This window comes from Pinus tabuliformis, chromosome 5_1 (genome assembly GCF_031772625.1).
Source record: "Pinus tabuliformis cultivar Carrire ecotype Pingquan chromosome 5_1, CPIR1, whole genome shotgun sequence".
NCBI lineage: Eukaryota > Viridiplantae > Streptophyta > Pinopsida > Pinales > Pinaceae > Pinus > Pinus tabuliformis.
In genome coordinates, this window is record NC_142305.1 from 337,939,456 (window position 1) to 337,959,395 (window position 19,940).

The 19,940-nt window shown below is 34.0% G+C and overlaps 1 pseudogene across 1 annotated transcript; it reads left to right on the top strand.

Annotated features, from left to right (window-relative positions):
• Positions 1-255: 255 nt before the first annotated feature.
• LOC149164810 (expansin-A2-like) lies at positions 256-1,617 on the top strand (annotated as a pseudogene). The gene is made up of 3 exons (XR_016260279.1): positions 256-447; positions 602-920; positions 1,047-1,617. The product of XR_016260279.1 is annotated as an expansin-A2-like (transcript).
• The last annotated feature ends 18,323 nt before the right edge of the window (positions 1,618-19,940 follow it).

Below are 19,940 nucleotides of genomic sequence, written 5' to 3' on the forward strand. Positions count from 1 at the left end.
ATATCAGCTCACCCGCCGTGTCGGTTATAGGATAGTCAGCCCATTATATATAAGAAATGCGCCATCGCCGGCAATGAACGTGGCCACCGGCCACAGTTTGCTTGAACGTGTGCCGTACGTCCACCCAAAAACTCAACACGCATGTTCTGATGGGTACCGCCATTAGCGGAAGAAATTTTTTATCGTATTCAGCCCCTCAGAGTCCCCATTATATATATTTGGAAATCTCAGTTATCGATTCAGGCATCACTTCTCACACTAGATATCGGTACAGGTGAAATCTACTTATCTTAAACGACCGTTTATTTCTTTGTAAAATGGCGCCTGTAACGCTGGCCACGATGTTCAGTTTCTTGTGGATAGTTTGTGCAGCTTATGCACTAGATAGTAGCTGGCAATCTGCACATGCTACGTTTTATGGCGGCAGCGATGCGTCGGGTACAATGGGTAAGTTCATACCTCCACAAAACTCTAGTCCTGTGGACGTCTGGGCGGCCTTAGAAAAAGGCTCAAAACTATTAGCTTTGCAGTTTCAGCTTCAGATTAACAATTTAATACAATATGTTAGCTAAGCAAATCGATGGTGAAAATAATTTGACAGGCGGTGCGTGCGGATACGGTAACCTATATAGCCAAGGCTATGGAACGAACACTGCAGCTCTCAGCACGGCACTTTTCAACAATGGCGCTACTTGTGGAGCTTGCTACGAAATGAAATGCAACCACGAGTCCGACCCTCAGTGGTGTCTACCGGGCACTGTGACAGTTACTGCTACTAACCTCTGCCCCCCTAACTCGGCTCTTCCCAACGACAATGGTGGATGGTGCAATCCACCTCTCCAACACTTCGACATGGCTCAACCTGCTTTTCAACATATTGCCATATACAGAAGTGGTATTGTTCCAATCATGTTCAGAAGGTAATTAATTACCCTAGTTAGTCTGTGAACACTATATTCCTATTTTTCATTCCTGAAAATTTATTCCCGGCTTCACTTTAATTGGGATGAAATCCTAACTGGCAAGGTTAATATTTATGTATGCAGAGTACCATGCGTGAGGAAAGGTGGAGTTCGATTCACGATCAATGGGCACTCATACTTCAATTTGGTACTCATTACCAACGTAGGAGGTGCAGGCGATGTGTAGGCAGTTTCCATCAAAGGTTCCAACACTGGTTGGCAAGCAATGTCCCGCAACTGGGGACAGAATTGGCAGAGCAACACCTATTTGAATGGGCAGACTCTCTCTTTCCAGGTCACCACCAGCGATGGGAGAACCATCACTTCCTATAACGTCGCTCCTACAAATTGGCAGTTCGGCCAGACATTTGAAGGACTGCAATTTTAACATTTGAAGGACAGTTTGTCCGAGAGTACAGTAGGCAGTATTCCTCGTGTTGAACGAAGGATACCACGATTGTCGCCCATCTCCAATTGTTTCTGCTGTATAGAATTGATATTCATTTACTGTATGTTGCCGCGCTGACTAGATGCGGTGATATATTGTATCAGTGATATATTTCTTATAAATTCCGTAAATGGGTACATTCCGTAGGTCCGTGAAAGCGCTGGAGACATTCAAAGCCCTCTGCGATTTTCTGGCCGGTACTGTGAAATTGGCAATATTAACTAATATTTTACTGCAAGAAATATTCTTGCTTCCTAACGCCCTGCTAAATTTCCAATACTTGTTTCACTGGTGACTTAGACTTCCGTGGCTTGAAACATTAAATACTCACTGGTGACTTAGCGGTTGTTCGGAAGTTTCTGTGGTTTGAAACTTTGAAGACATGATACGCTATAGCACCCATCACCACGGCAGAGGAACTTGAACCCTTTTGTATTGACGACCTAACAATGAAGTGCTGGCTATATTTTACAATTTTCCCAACAAAGACCAAACGATCCCATGCTTGCTACCAGCTCAATGCAACCCTCTCTCATTTCGTGAAAGAAATTAGCTGGCCGTAATAGGTCACACCATTAACATTGAAAACAAAATCATCAAAAACACAATCGCCTTTCCATACATTCCAATTTCAAAACTCAGAATTAATATTCTTCAGCCACAAAATTCTTATAATTTTTTTTTTCAACTTTGTACGCTTCATACATACAGGTTCATTATAACACTTGTTATACCTCTTGTAAATTCTTTCCTCCTAAAAACTACAAAATTTAGCCCAATAGTTTTGTCACGTACCCATTTTATAATCAGAGTTCAACACTTACGCACAGCTAAAGAAAGCTTTACACAGGTGACATTTGTAGGCAGCACTACACAGGTGACGGGTTCAATAAATGAAAAAGAACCACCCAGTGTGATTATCTGTCACTAAATTTAATCGTTTAGAAATGTGAATGGAATATAAGTAATCTTTTGAACAATATGGGAGGGTCATATTTTTTTGGAAATCTTTTGGAGTATTCTGTCATAATATGGGAGTTAGGGGAGTTATTTGTCGTGAGTTTTTGGAAGTTTTTTTGATGAATTTTTTTTTAATTTTTTTTAAAATGATTAAAATTACAATTTGATGAGTAACTTATTTAAATGTTTTAATGGTTTTTCATCCAAATGTTTTAATGATTTTTCAAAATGCTGAATCTATATATATAGTCAATAACACAGTTTAAATAACATAAATCAAGATTTCACTTAAAATTTAAAATCCAAAAAATCACACTAAAAACAATTTCATCTATCCATATCTCCTGGACCACGTTCTACTGTGTAAGTGCCACACTTACTTCTTCACCGACCACCTAGACACATCATTCAGCTTCGACGACGGTTGATACAGTTGGCAGCCATGTTTTGAAAATAAGTACCGTTGGTATAGTTGGCATCCATGTTTTGCATTTGCAAAAATAATAACATTTCATCTACCGTCCAAAATAAATATATTCTTTTCAATTTAAAAAATTTATATATAATTTATAAAAATAATTCATAGATTCCAGCGAGGAAACGAATAAGTATATACCTTTCCGTCTCAATATTTATATTCTTTTCAATTTAAAATTATACAAATAATTTATAAAAATAATTCCTAAATTCCAGCGAGGACACGAATATTGTTTGAAGGTTGGGTGTACGTCCACCGAATTAGATAATATGTACCCACTTCTAATTGTTTCTGTTGTATAAAATTTATATACACTTCCCGAATATCGATGCGCTTACTGGAGGCGGTGATATATTGTTTCAGTGACATGTTTCTCATAAATTCCTTAAATGGGCGCTGTTATATTTTCAGTCTTATCGTTGATGGCAATTACGGGAGATTTTCATGACTTCTATACCACATTCTCTATATGTATGCAGTGATTGAGTTAATGAATAATATAGTTTTCGATACAAGCATGTTACCTTGGTTGATGGGCGCTTCTCAAAATTTAGATGGAGCTTTGACAAATTTATTTCACGGGTCAGTGAAAGCGCTGCAGACACTCAAAGCCATATGCGTTCATCTCGATCCCCCTCCTACGATTCCTGTTTTTCTGGCCGGCACTGCCAAATTGCGAATACGCGTTTGGCTGGTGATTTCGCCGTTGCTCAGACGTTTCTGTGGTTTGAAGACATGATGGGCTAAACAACCGAGCAATATAGCACCCATCAGCGCAGAAGATGACGTAACATTTAGTGAGTTTGTGTTGAGTGGGAATAGAATATTAAAATAATAGTTCAAATATTGTTCTTTTCCCAATACAAAATTTAAAATCATTATAACTTTTGTGTGGTTTGAACACATGATGGGTTAAACAACCGAGCAAATATAGCACCTATCAGCGCAGCAGATGACCTCTTTTCTATTGATGACCTAACATTTACTGTGGTTTGAAGTCATGGTGGGTTAAACAACCGAGCAAAATAGCACCTATCAGCGCAGTAGACAACCTCTTTTCTATTGGGAATACAAAATTAAAATAATAATGAAAACTGATTGAGATATAATTTATTATTTTTTTACTAATAAAATATTTAAAATCATCCGCTCTACCTCCGTCAATTGGTGTTAGCGCCGCAATGATCCAATCTACCAACAGATAATCGTGGATATAACCTTGAATCAGTCATTGAAAAGCTCTATCCCCTCGCTCCACTACACTAATTGATTGAAACGCTGCACTCAAGTAGCCAGGTTTGGGGGAGGTGAAATCAAAACAACAGAAAATCCCACACTAGTCGACAGGTCTCATGCTTACTGCACGTCGATTGGAGAGCTGGACTGATCGATCAATTTGAATTCTAGCGCTCCAGGCTAACCTCGTCTCCTTCGCACAATCTACACCAGACAATGTTCATGAATATTTTCCCCTCGATTTGATCAAATAATTCAGTCGGCGACCTCTCCCAACACCAACGCTCTGCAAAACCCCCGGTAGCCTAAAACAAAATAGGAAGCTTCACAATGAATTTAAATTTGAACAACGAAGAGTTCGAAATAATGGTGGGAAGATCCTGCTTGGGTCACCTCCTCGTCAGGCCGCAAGCTCCTCCTTTTGCAATTCGCACTGTGGAAGTTGCAATAAGGGAAACTCAACCAATCTCAACGACCCTTCCCTCAACAACGATCCACCATATCCAGGATCGAACAACGATTCCAACATTGTTCTTAATATATGTCAGCAACACTCTCCTCACAATACACAAAACAGGGAGTCAACACAAAGTCTTGTACGCATCTCCACACAACAATTGAAACCACAATAGACTCAATCACATTCCTCAACCTTAGGCACAAATTCAACTCAACCCTGATGCCCTGATAATTTAAAATTAAGGATAAGGAAACTATTACAGATATGGTCAGCTTTGAGGTGAGGCTACCTCAACCTGAGAGTGCATGCTCACATGTCATTTATGTCATGCACTAAATTATTCGTACACAAATAAGATTGGGAATTTCTTAGGGAACTGAACAAATTTGAATAGGATCCAATCACAACATATCACAATAAATCTGTAATAATGGAATAATCGAGATAATTCTACATTTCTCATTATTGTAAGTTTCAAAATGTATGTTGTATTCTTATTCTCATTATTGTAAATCAAGACAATGTATTATTCATCTGCATCAAGTTGAATTCGGCCCAAATGATGGAAAACTAGAAGAAACCTACTATTGTTGTATATTGGTTGCTTCAATAGTAAGTTTTCCATGACATTGTTTTCGTAAAGAGATGTTTTCTTAATGTACCACAACCAGTTGCCATAGGCTCTTTCATAGTGCATCACATTCTACATATGCATAACATTCTACATATGCATTTGTGGAGTAACTCACAAAAAATGCATTGTCCCATTTCCATGGAGTCCCATAATTTGTCTGTTTATTTCAAATAGGACATGGTGCCATCACTTTTCTTAGCAATGAGAAATAAGATATTCTGGTCACTTACAATATAAGATTTGGCAGTTGTTCAAATGATGGTTCTTATATTTCCAACAATGGAACATTTTATAATTCTACATCATCTAATGGACCTGCAATGCATGGAGCATTTGTATGAACCCCTTTACTATGTTATTAACGTAATGTTTTACACTACCAAAGTAACCTAAGTGGAACATATTTCCACTCATAAGTAAAGGCACCCTTATTGTTTACAATTATGCATAGGAAATACTAATGGCCATTATTTAGAAATTATTTACCTTTTCATCATTATTTAATAGTAAACCAAAACACATAGCCTGTAACCAAAAAAAAAATTTCGTACTCAACAAAAAAAAATCTAGCCCTTAGTCGTTCTTTTTAATCCCAATTAAATACTTTTGAAAGATCATTACCACACAAATCAAAGAGTGTTTTTTATTGGAGTTGAGATTTGAAAAACATTTGTTTTATTAGAAATATAATTAATATTATAATAATATTTTTTACAATTTAATTAAAATAAAATTTAAACACAAAATATCTCATTACAAACAATTTTACTTCCAATTTTTAAGAAATTCAGTGAAATACAATAAAATATTTTTAAGAGATAGAAACAAATTATATTCTGCCATAAAAAAATGTGAGTAAACACGTGTTGTTCCATCTAAATTGAAAGGTTTTACCAATGTTAGTGTTTTCCCCATTAAACTAACAACACCAGTACCTTATGGCTTCTCCTTGACCTTCCCCACTCTCACACATGGTTGGCTTGGTCCTCTAATGGCTTGTACCTTGATGGCTTGTCCTTCACCTTAGCTTCCCCACTAGCACATCTTAACCCATTGCACTCCCACATCTTACCCCATGGCTGACTTGGTCGTCGTGTGGCTTATCCTTCACATTCCCTTTCCGACTCTGACATCCCTTTCCCACTCTGACATCCCTCTATAGATCTAGCAGGTCTAGTAGTCTCTCGATTATCCATGCACACAAAGATTTTTATTTTTTCACTCTATGATAATGATGATGTTTGTGCTCATGATTCATGTTATTAATTTTTTCCATAATAGTCAAGATGAGACCCTCAACAAGACTCAAGATCAGGCCCTCACAACATCTTTTTATTTACCTCTCATAATTGTTTTTTCCTTATGTGAAGACTTATGATGCGAAGTCATTAGTGGAAAATATATTAATTACCATACGTATCAAATGTTTTGAAATTTTTAATTTTGAATGATTTTTTTTATGGAAAGATTAACAATAAAAAAATAGTTTATATCTAAGTATTTTCAAAGTATTTTATAACTTCTTGGGTTAATTGGTGGACATGTATCAAAAACATGATATATATCATCAAAAACAACTAGAAAATACATATTCCTCTACCATATATGTACTTTACTACTATGACCAATACTGCCCAATCATGCTACTATATTTTCAAAGTATTTTATAACTTCTTGGGTTAATTGGTGGACATGTATCAAAAACATGATATATATCATCAAAAACAACTAGAAAATACATATTCCTCTACCATATATGTACTTTACTACTATGACCAATACTGCCCAATCATGCTACTATACTATCATGTTAGGTAAAGGTATCTGTAAAATGTCAATCATGCTACTATGCTATCATTTTAGGTAAAGGTTCCCCTATCAAATGTCATATAATAAAACAATGTTTTATAGAATATGCAGAAGCCAAGAGTCCAAAGTGTGAGAATACTATGCAGCCTCTGAAGTTGAGATTAATTCACTCATTTATATATTTACAACTAAATAAAAAAACATCCTATTACGTTAGTTAAATATTTTATTTGGTTGAATAAAATAAAATAATACAATTAATAATTATATTTATTAATAAAAATAAAAATAACTCTACTTTAAATATTTTTGTTTGGCCAAATAAAACTAAAATAGCTTTAAAATAAAATAATAAGGTAAACTTGATTTGGTCAAATGTGGTTTTTGAGCTTTAGGTTTATGATAATCCATGGTATTCATGTGAAATATAGAGTGTTTAAAAGAGGAAATTAAAGTACCATAGATCTATCTTACTTCCGGATCTGCCAAGCCCGAAGATGGATCAAATCTCTTTTCACTCTAAAAGAGGTTTAAATCTCAAGAAATTTGATCTCTTTCAACTATTAGTAAACCAAAAATTAAAATAGATTTATACTAGTAATAATAACATTAACATATTATTATTATTATTATTAATGATAATAACACTATTATATTATATTTTTCATAATACTATAATTTAATATTAATCAATATTGTAATTTAAAATTAATAGTAAAACCTAAATTTAATATCAATATTTATTACTATTAATATAATTCGATTTAATAATTTAATATTAAAATAATATAAAATAATACATTTTATATGCTAAAATAACCTTTTAAAATCATCTTGGTAAAAGGATATCCATCTCATGGAAACGCTGAGGTTCATGGAGAGCTTCGTTCACAGGACCATTCATTCAACTTCAGAAGTGGGGATCAGCCTGGGAGCAAACAAGTTATTGATTTGAATCCATTTTCTTTGACAATGGTGATGAACATGCTAAAAAGTTTTTTTTCTCTTAGAAGACAAACAAAACTGCAAAGTTATCTTGTTGATGTTGTAACCTAATAATTGTCTTTCATTTTCTTCCTGGGATTGAATTCGAGTTTTTTTTCCAGTATTTTGAATTTTTGAAAGGAATATACTAAATTGATCAACTGGAAACTCTGTTCCAGCATATTTCAAGCATCATCTATCTAGAATCACCGGCAGCCGTTGGGTATTCCTTCTTAGATACGGAAAATGACTCCATCACTGGGATCTGACAAAATTCTTTAACAAAAAAATATTCCTTTAATTCGCAAAATTAGGAACTGGGACCAATTGTTTTTAGCAAAATCTATGATAAGACCACTGAATCAGAAGGTAAACAACGGTTGAAAAATCCGCTCATGCAGAAGAAAATGGAAAAAGAATTTTGGAAATTTTGAGGTTAACTGATACAAAAGAAATAAATTAATTAATAATAACAAACTATATTAATTAATTAATAATAACATTGGATAATTATATTAAGTGTGTAAATATATTAGTGAAGCATAGCAAAGAGAGACTTGTTTGTCGTAAATCGAGAAATAGAAATTACAGTTGAGTTAATATTAAATTTAATAACTTATTATTTAGATTATTAATTTAGTATTATAGATAAATTGATTAAAAAAAAAATATGGAATACAATTACAATTTTGAAATGGTAAGTTTTTTAATTTAAATCAAAATTTTATTTAATATATTTATTATAGCTATATAAATTAAATTGTTGATAAATGTTGATAGAAGTCAACATACTGATTTTATAATACATCTCACATTTTTAAAATTAAAAAAAAAAAAAAAATATTGAAAAAATTAACTAAATTTTAACTTAAAAAAACATGTATCATGTGAGAATCAATCCCACTTTTTTATGGATATTCTTAAGCTACAAATAGGATTTGTTACAATTACATGGTTTCCTAATACCACATGGGAAAGAATCATAACTAATGTTCATATGTGTTATGAACATGAAAATGAAATAATACAAATAATAAATAATACTAATTAATAATTATGAAAGAGAATTTCTCCAAAACACATGGCTCCTTGCAAAAGTGCACTCTTGCCTAATATTTAGATGGTACTCATCATTGTAGCATATATAAGAATGGACTCCTTGATGCTCAAAGGAGAGTATGCAAAGTTTTGTGGGAGGCTCATATGACCTTTGATACTCCCAATATGTATTGAAAATATGCCATCAGCTCCTTGCCATCAATCTACTACTTTGTGAGGTGAGAGCCCACATCATAGCTATGGTCCTTAATGTGGCTTTCATGAATGCATGCGATACATCATGGAGGTGGCATATGGCTACATTGAACTTCCTGTTTTCTTGGTGGGATGTCAACCATGTGACACCACACTTTTCCTTATTGGACAGCCCATCTAGGGAAGAATTGTCTTTTAGGGATAATTTAAATCAATTTATTTGAGATTCAAGTTAGGTAGCGAAAGCTAGGAGGAACATATTAAAGATGACATATCTTTGCAACCATTGTTTCCAAAATGGTCTTCAATATTATTTCCTGATCATCTAACATGATAAAGACATATTGTGGGAAATATAGAGAGATGCTTAACTATGCTCTCCAAATTTCTTTCGTAATGCGAACCTCTTAAAAGTTTGCTTGGTGTGAAAGCATGCAAAATTTTGGTTATCATATTTATGACAATTTGAGAATCACCTTCAATTATAACTTTGTGGAAAAGCTATGCCTGGGTCACCTGAATGTTGAATTCTAGGGCTTTAAGTCCCCCAACATTATTAGTAGATTGTCCCATGGAGATAGAGAAGAGAAAAAATATCTTCTGTAACATCCCCGAAATAAAAACATGTAATTAATTAGATTAATCATGCGATTTATAATCAACATGCAGTTTATCAACTAATTAACATCAAACTTCAAAAATATGAGTAGAGACAACTTAACTGTGGCGATGATGTTTCTCATTTGTAATTTCGGGGTTGAACGTTAGTTGAATTCTGCTAACTGCAAAAAAGTCTAGGGAACGACTCTCCACCCAACTGTAGGCTCAATTGCACAGAATCTTGCTACAACTGGCCACCCCCAAGCCCTCAATTAACATACTACTACCAAGGAATCCTTTGTCTCAAAGCACTATTCTCCCAAGAGAATGGATGATGGAATCCTAGAATGATGGAATGCCTCTCATCTTCCTCACCATATATTAAATGGAGCAAACATTGGAAGGAGAACCACATGCACACACTCCATGTGTCAACATGCAACTTTACTACTTTCTTGTTTTATTTATTTTGTTTTTACTTTTTGATAGCTTTACTGATTTTTAGTATTTTTCTGTTTTTTTTTTTAATATTTATTTAGAGCTTTAGTATTGTTATTTATTATTTTATTATTTATTTACTATTACTATTTTTTATTTATTGTTTATTATTTATTTTCTTGTATTTTAATATTATGTTATATTATATTATATTATTATTATTATTATTATTATTTTTATTATTTACTATTTATTATTAAGGGACATTACATACTCCCCCACTTTAAGGAACTTCATCCCGAAGTTAAGGTGAATTATTTAACATTTTATTTTGTTATTTATTACTTCATGTTCACTGACACCCTCTGCTGAACTAGTATAACCAGCAGGCATCGAAAGTTTCACAACACCTGGGAAATCTCAAGGAATCTCTGACCTTTTTCCCACTTTCGGAACTAGGCATAAGCCTCTCCGGTCGGTATCCTAGTCCAAGGTTGGCTCCAAGGCTAGCACCTAACTCATACCTCATCTGCCCCAAGGCAGGCATCTGGTACGATACTCAATGACTCCGGGCATCTCTCAAGGCTGGCCCACTCCCTCCACAACTACTAAGGAGCACAGCCCCAGGCATCGTAGTCCTTACACCCCCACCAGACTTCGGCATCCCAATCCAATAATAGGCACCTATCTTGCAACATCAGGCACTTGTCCTCCTCAAGATGGTCCCATAGCCCCTCTAGAGCTATCCATCAAGAGTTATACAAGACAAAGGAACCACTGGCATATGTAGTGTTGATTGAGTTTGTTCCCAACCCATATGGTGTTACATATTCTCCCTCGTAGGTATGGGCTCCTACAAGATCATCAAATAATCCGGCCCTCTCGGTCCATTTGTGTATTTCCTGTCCATCACCACATCTCAACATACATCCAATGCATTATAAATAACCATAGTATCATAGAAAATAATCCACATACCAACTCTTGCATTTCATCATGATAACAAAAAATCATTGTTAATCATCACATTTTGAATAGTAAAGTACTGTATATTCTTGCGTATCATAAAATCAACATGCGATTACCACATGAAGTGCCCTCTTAAATTATAACATCAACATATCAACATCAAAGACATATCATAACATAATAAATGAACCATGTGTCAACATACCTCATATCATAACATCACAAATCCTATGCAACTTTATGCAGATCAAATCCCTCATGACCATACAACATCATTATCATAACAACTAAATAAATATGTGCATCCTTATCATATCATGAAACATCATTAATATGAGAATCACACTATAAGCACAATCACCAACATGAAAGACTTTGTACATCCAAAATCAATCAATGAGTTCAATTCCTAATTGACACAATGTCAAAAGCTCCCATATTATCAATAATATTAAACCAATATCAACAAGGTTTAGCGATTTTTCCCTAGGTCAAATGTGAACCCAAACTATTAGTATTAACAACAGTATTAGCTATATCAAAAGAATCCAATTAACATCCTAACTCAATAGAGAAACATACATTATGTAGAAAATCAATATTGTGATTATAACAAAAGAAAATTCAAACAAAGTGTATTATTGAATGAATAAATGAATAAGTATATTTTAGTTGCCCCTTCTTTCATATTAGTAATAATTAAATATAAAAACTATTTTTTATTATTATATAAAACCATTCGTTTATATATTGATTTAAATATAAAAATTGCAATTTTAGATAAATAATATCTTCGTTGAACCACACATTTTAATCAAGTAAATAAGGAAAGTCATTAAAAATAACATATGCATCTTCCCGTAGCTAACCCTGGGCTATATTGGTCCCACTGGACCATCATCTTATTATGAGGGAGAAATGAGAACTTTATAAACAATGCAAAAATTCTCCTTTAATTACAAAATATATGAGATAAAAATCAATTACATTATGAAATAAAACAACTATAAAGATGTTTCCATCTTTACTAGTTTGTTTGTTTTTTTTTTTTTTTTTTTTTTTTTTAAGTTTTAAATGTTGCCAAAAAAATGTGTTTTTTCCTTGTTGTCCAATCACTTAGATATAGATATTTGTGTTTGGTGAGACTTTCTTGGTTGCCAAATACATTGAAAAGAAAATTGAAATCGAAATCAACAAAGAAGTTGAAATATAAATTTACAGTAAATATAGAATGAAAGATATTTTTTTATTTTTTATTTAGTCATTTGGATTCTTCTAGAAGGAAAAATCAAGACTGAACAAAATTTTATGATCAAAATTGCCATGTAATACTTTGCCCTTCATCAAATTTGAAGAATAATTATAACTTAAACCAATTTTCCATTTATCCGATATCAACGTGATCCAACATCCATAATTTGAAACCCTGGAATTTGACGTTTACTCGAATTTCACATTCCGCATAATGTATTTTTGTTTTTGAAACTGGGAATAATAAATAGCTGATAAGCATATATATTTCAATATCGGTGGATGTTGTTCGCAGAAAACAGATCAAAACAAATATTTAGATATTAATGACAAAGTTCTTTGTTTATTAATTAATTTTTTTTACAAATCTTAAATATATTTAATTTATTTCATATATTTCATTTTCAATAAAATTTCCCAAAACCTTATACTTAAAAAAATATTAAATTAAATTGAAAATGTGTAATAAATCGCACCAAAATAGACTTCTTTCATTTAATCACTCATATGTTAAGAAATAAAACAAAATTAACATTTCTAAATTTACATAATGCTTAAAATGGTAAACATTAAAAACAAATAATCATCATCGAATTCTGACGTGACAGTCAGAACAAATTGAAATTCAATATAAGATTCCATGTGCGTTTCTGACGGTCTTGATAATTACACACATGTTATGGCTTTGGGGTTAAATTAAGGCAAACCCACAAAAGTGTTACGGTGGCAGATTTCTTCTCATAATCTGGTAAAAGAAAAAAAATTAACGATTCGACAGCAAAATTTTTGAAGTTTAATAGTTATATTTTCAAAAAAAAATTACTGTATTTTATTATAACCTCATTTAAATTTCAATTATTTTCCCAGCGATATTTTGAAAAAAAATTACTAGATTTTATTATAACCTCATCTAAATTTCAATTATCTTCCATAATTTTCTAGGCTAATTTATAAGATCTTTAGAATACGCTTTAAATGAGGGAAAAGGACTGGTCATAAAACTAGAACTTCCCTACCCACTACCAAATGAGTGGGGCTCTTTCGGTTTGTATATTTTTTTATTTTTTTTTTTCATTCTCGCCATCCATATATATTGGGATTCACAGTGTATTATCTACCATGCTTAGGGCATTAAGGGAATTAGGTAACAACATATCCAAGGTTGGCTCAAACAAGTCATGTTTCTCTGGAGGTCTTTCAGTCAGACACATATTCATTCAGCACATTGGAAAAAAATTCAATCAAAATACTGACAAGATGTACAAAATGGACATACATACTCAGCAGAATAAGATGCATATTGATATTGAAATACTAGTGAGAAGCACCACACTCGAAAATTCTCTTTGTCGTAGCCTAGCGATAAAAACAATTAGGATAGAATCATTAGGATGTGACTGTAACTTTTTTTTCATTAAATCATTTAGATCGAAGATTTCTACATTAAAATATCTGTAGGGCCTAAGAGTTGAACCTAGGCTCTGATACCATATGTAACAGACCCGAAATAAAAACATGTAATTAATTAGATTAATCATGCGATTTATAATCAACACATAATTTATCAATTAATTAACATCAAATTTCAAAAATATGAGTAGAGACAACTTACCTGTGGTGATGATGTTTCTCACTTGCGATTTCGGGGTTGAATGATAGTTGAATTCTACTAACTACAAAAAATTCTCGGGGACGACTCTCCACCCAACCGTAGGCTCAATTGCACAAAATCTTCCTACAACTGGCCACCCCCGAGCCCTAAATCAACATACTACTGCCAGGGAATCCTTTGTCTTACAACACTATTCTCCCAAGAGAATGGATGATGGAATCATGGAATGATGGATTGCCTCTCATCTTCCTCACCATCTATTAAATAAAGCAAACATTGGAAGGGGAACCACATGCACACACTCCATGTGTCAACATGCAACTTTACTGCTTTCTTGTTTTATTTCTTTTGTTTTTACTTTTTGATAGCTTCACTGATTTTTACTATTTTTCTGTTTATTTTTATTTACATTTATTTAAAGCTTTAGTATTGTTATTTATTGTTTATTATTAGGGGACATTACACCTTCTCTTGATTACCTTGATAGAGTTTTCCATAGCTAGCAATCAATCGATTAACTTTACCCCATCAAAATTTAACTTGACAAATATTGAAGGGGGAGGTGTCAAGAGAATTGAGATGAAGGGAAAATGGGGGCTAAGGTGAATGGGGTAGGTTTGAACAAGAAGAGAAAGGGTTTAGTACTCAATATCCATTCCTTGAGGATTGTTTCTTACATGTCCTTGATTTTTCAATCCTATTCTGACCAATGTTGGGAGGTGGTCGTTTCATAAATTGTATCCTTGATTTGGGTGTAGATGAGATTTTGATTGAGATACCTATTTTGAAAAATTCTTTTAATTCCCTTTTTCTAAGGATCTCATAGAATAAATCTAGGGAGAAGCGTCTAAATTTGGTTGAGGAAGGGATTGTGACTGACTTGTTTTCACTACTGCTCTATGGTGTGAGGAATGTTTCTTGCATTATGATTTGAGTGACGTGTGAGATACTCTAATATCTCCAAATGGTAACAACATATGGGGAACTGTTGAATAGATGTTGCAATTCCTCCAAGGCCGATTAAGATACATTATATAAGGAAGCTCCCATGAAGCCTATTTTTGGGAATTGGTCTCAAATCTAAGAATTCAAGGTATTCTTTTGCCCAAATAGAATGCCAAATATATTCTTTGGGGAGTTCAAGGAATCCATCTTCTAAATTATATGCTTCCTTTATGAATAAATTGATACTAGATTTATATCCCCATTGAATCTTATCTGGGATTTGAGATATTTGGATATTGGAGATCTTTCCAAGAGGGTATACATACCCCCGCCTTTCGGGCTCAGGAACCAAGCCTCTTAGAAGATCCAATTCCTCCATTGGTTTTGAGAGTTTTCAATGGCCGATTAGTTCATGACTATATGCTGGTGATAATATTTCGTGCTAATTTTTAACTCCTCAAGCTATTCTAGCTTATCAAATTTTTGAAGGTGATACCAAGAATCCTCCAAAAAAAGATGTGATTGACCATCTCAAATTTCCAATACAACTATTGCTTAATAAGAAAACTTGTTTCAATGAGATTTCATATGGATGAACCACATTGAATTAGGGAAGATTCGATAAGTTGATTATAAGGCAAGTTATCATTATATTTTTTATTACATGCTAGTTTTCATAAGGACGATCTCCCTTGAATCCATCTCCACCGTAATTTCTCCCCTAGGATGTTGCTCAAAATACTTGGGTCCCTTAAGACAAGTCCCCCTATAAATTTAGGCTAGAAATGTTTATCCCATGCTACTAAAGCTTGTTTTCTTTCTTTTTTTATTCCTCCTCGAGAAAAACATGATTAAATGTTTCTTATATAATTGGAAATGGATTTCAAAGCCATCGTAGCGAGGAGAAAATAAAAAAGAGGGGATAGAAGAACAAATTTTAGAAAAAGATGTCTTCCCACTATATCTAAAGAGTGGATAGTCCAACTAGTGATTTTTTTGTTAAATTTTAATTAATAGTTTTAATGAAAGTTTGGATTGTAAAGAGCTACACACCTTAGGGGCTCTGAGATATTTAGCAACGAATTTGCATATTTGAAATCCCAACAATATTTATATATGCATATAAACTGTTAAAGGGGTGTTGAAAATGAAAATATGAGATGTAAATTTATTTATATCAATACCTAAGGTGGTTTAGATGTCGTTTATAACTTTATGAAACTTTTGAGATTCCTAAGCTATTTGGGCCCCATGAAAATGATTTCATTGAAATATTTTTGGTGCGAGATGGGGATATCATCTCCAAACAATTTGATTTCCTTAACTTTATATCTTGACATTATAATTCAATGGTTCAACCCAAACCTTCAATAGTTAGATTAAATAAAAATGGTGACACATGATCCTTTTGAATACTACATGAAGGGAATAAGGTTCTAGTAAGCGATCCCTTTAAAAGAATAGAGAAGAAAGCTAATGAGATTAGTGCCTTGATCCAAGTGATCCTTTTACTAGAATAACCAAATGCTGAAAAAATCTTAATGAGGTAAGGCCAGTTGAGCCATGCCACACGTTTTGATGTTTTTTATACAATGTATGACTTCATGCACTGCCATAATCCCATCCAAAATTTGAATAGCTAACATATCCATATTTCTTTAGTGATGTCAATAGAAAGACATTAGTTTTTGGATTTTTCATTATAAATTTTTGATAATGAGCCAAAATGTACTGCAAATGTTAAAGGGGATCTTCCTGATGCAAAATACCAATTCGTCCTTGCATTATTTGAGATAGTAGTCCCATATAGTATGTGGGCATGATTTCCACCACGTTTGTTTAAAAATGGTTTTGGATGTGATGAGCAAGGGTAAAGAAGCTAAATAAAACTTCTAACATGAAATAAGTTAGAATAGTTTTATGCAATATTTTAAGAGCAAGGTATAAAGAATATATTAGTGGTTAAAAAAAAGACACAAATATTAAAGAAACATTGTAATAAAACTTAAATTAAGATACATGAATAGAAGGAAAATATACATCATCAATAGTGAATTAGTTCTCAACTAAAAACGGTCATGAAAGCATACATCAAGAATAAGTCTCATCAAATATGTGAGTTTCAAATCAATGAAATAGTTCATTATTTTTAAATACATGAATAACAATCACATACTATTCAATTGCGACAATATAACTCTTACGATGCTCAACAATGGTTTAATGAAATTTCTTGTTGTGGCTCAAAAGGCTTTTCAAAATTAGTTGAAATGTTTAATGCACCATTACACCAAGAATGCTTGAGACTTAATAGTGCAAATAACAAACTATCACCTGATCCCTCAAAATAATGTAATAGATTTCTTATATAAAGTGCTCAAAGACTCCGAGAACTAAAGTCCCTTCTAACTACCCATGAGGGTACATTTATACAAAATGGGGTGACTCTTCACCTCCGATGACCTTTCATATACCCTCATAACTTTTCATCTCCTATGTGAGTTTGTATTTTCTATTTCATTTATAATTACCTTATTACCTCATCTATGAATTACATGAAAATTAAAATAAATACAAGACTATCTCATGGTACCAATTTCATGATGGTCAAATGAGGAACCTTAACATTTAGTTCTTGTGTTATGTATGTGTGTGTCATGATTTGTACTCAGAGAAAAAATATTGGACCTTTGTTGATAGTATCCTCTCCGATCTAATTTTATATTTGGGACTATCTAGTAGTATAGTATTCTCATTAGCTTGTATTCAGATTAAAAAGTATATAGAGAATAGTATGGATTTCTGTCATCTCCACAATATGATTGCAAAATACTTCTTTTGTGGGTTCTAAATCCTCGTGTGTAACATCCCGTTTCATTTAATTTATCTTTTTTATATTTTCTTATTGATTTTCTTGTTTAGGTCTCATTACCCCTAGTGCACCAATGGAGGCTATCCCGAAATATTTGACCAGGGACTCTAATGCGTTGTGAAGAGGCTAATATATGTTCAATATTCTAGCCACATATCTTCCCATTATATATTTTCTTACTAAATCAACTCGTGCATTAGGGTATCTAGTACTCCATCCATGTATGTGATCTATTAGTTGTCACGACCTCATTGTCTTAACATAATTAACAATAATAAAAAAAATTATATGGTGGGCTCACCTATGACCACACCCCGTAAATATATGTTTACCCATGTGGGAATTCCCGCCAAACCTTCACGCAGTATCTACAGGTATATACATGGCAATTGATTTAACATCTGGTTCAAACCCAAGGTGGGCAATCTATGTTTAAGACCTTAATATTTATCATACCCATCGATTATGGATTTTTTTTCCGCTTTACTAAGGTTTGATGCAATATACGTTTGTTTGCGGGCCATGAGTTGTCATACCTCTGTGATATAAATGTGAAGCGCCACATGGAATACGAAGGAGCCAACTCACCCCTCTCCGTGGCCAGATGGCTCATCTTCACGTGCTGTCACGTGTCTCGTGGAGGGTTGACCTGCTCTGGGGTTCGCGCCAATCCATCCCGCCAACATCAACGATGGTGATCCCTCCTTATCATCGGACGGCTCAGCTTTGTTTAGGGTTTGTCGATCCATATTTAACCACTGGGATCATCGGACTGGGTTCATTTGCGCCCATTGCAGCAGCTGAGCTCCTCCACTCCTTCGTCAAGTTCCTCTGCAACTCCTCCGGTTTGCATCCTCCTGCCAGGTAAAGGTTCACTCCACTGACTATTTGATGTTTAAGTTTCATAGCTAACCAGTCAGTTTTGTATATAAGCTTGGAACCCTCGTCATACCCTGACTGTGGTCTTTGTTGACAGACGGATGTACACAGGTCGGATGCTGTCCATAGATGGTCCCCACAGCATGCCGAAGGGTTTGGATAACGCGCATTTACAGGTAAGCTTACTCCACTATATACTTTATCTTTGTTACGGTTTTACTGTGTTGATGTGCGATGACTCTGGCTGAGACAGGGCTTGTGTTTTATGCCTAATGTCTCAGGTCCAACACCATGTCCAACCTCTTGTGCGCTTAGCAGGCGGTCTCTTTATGCCTGTTTGATCCGCATGAGACCTTAGGGTTATGGCGTTACGCCCTTCATTTATGTGTCTATGTATTGAACAGTTAGGGTCTCAAGTTCGACTGTTAATGTTTGTATATCTGAACGCTCTTCCGAGCCGTTGACAGAGATGTAATGTTATATGTAGTTCTGTTATTTAATAGTTGTATTACTTGCGGCTTCCGCATTTTACCCTGTCAGGACCTCTCACGGCTACAGGGGTGTTTCCACAGTTTCTTAATAAATACAGTTTCTATTCACATATTCTATCAATAGAGGCTAAATATCATTTCGTTCTTGCATTGCCGATGTAAATGAGGTTTATATGTATCGTGCCTCGCTGTTTGTTCGTTTTCTATCTAATCCATGACTACATAGTTTTTGTGGTTCGTTGTCATACGGCTTACTATGGTTTACCCATTGAGGGTTTCACATGCAATATTTCTTCGAATACCTGTTCCTATTCTTTATATATATATGCATGCTCGGTTCACCGTCTTTATATTTAACATGTTCTGTTCACAGTCTTTATATTAACATGCTCTGTTCACAGTCTTGATATATATATATACATGCGATTTGGGTGAGCCCTGTACTCGTTATATGGGTGCAGAGGCCGCCCTTCCGCGAACATCTGATATGGTAACCCACTGCTGGGTTAGCACATAGTTATTAATCCATTATGTTCTTACTGTGCTGCCTTAGTTCAACATTATGTGAGGGTTTCGTTATACAATATGTTCAGGTACTTGACTCTGTTATATGTGCATGTAACTTATTCTGTTTCTATGGTTACGGTTTGGCGAGCAC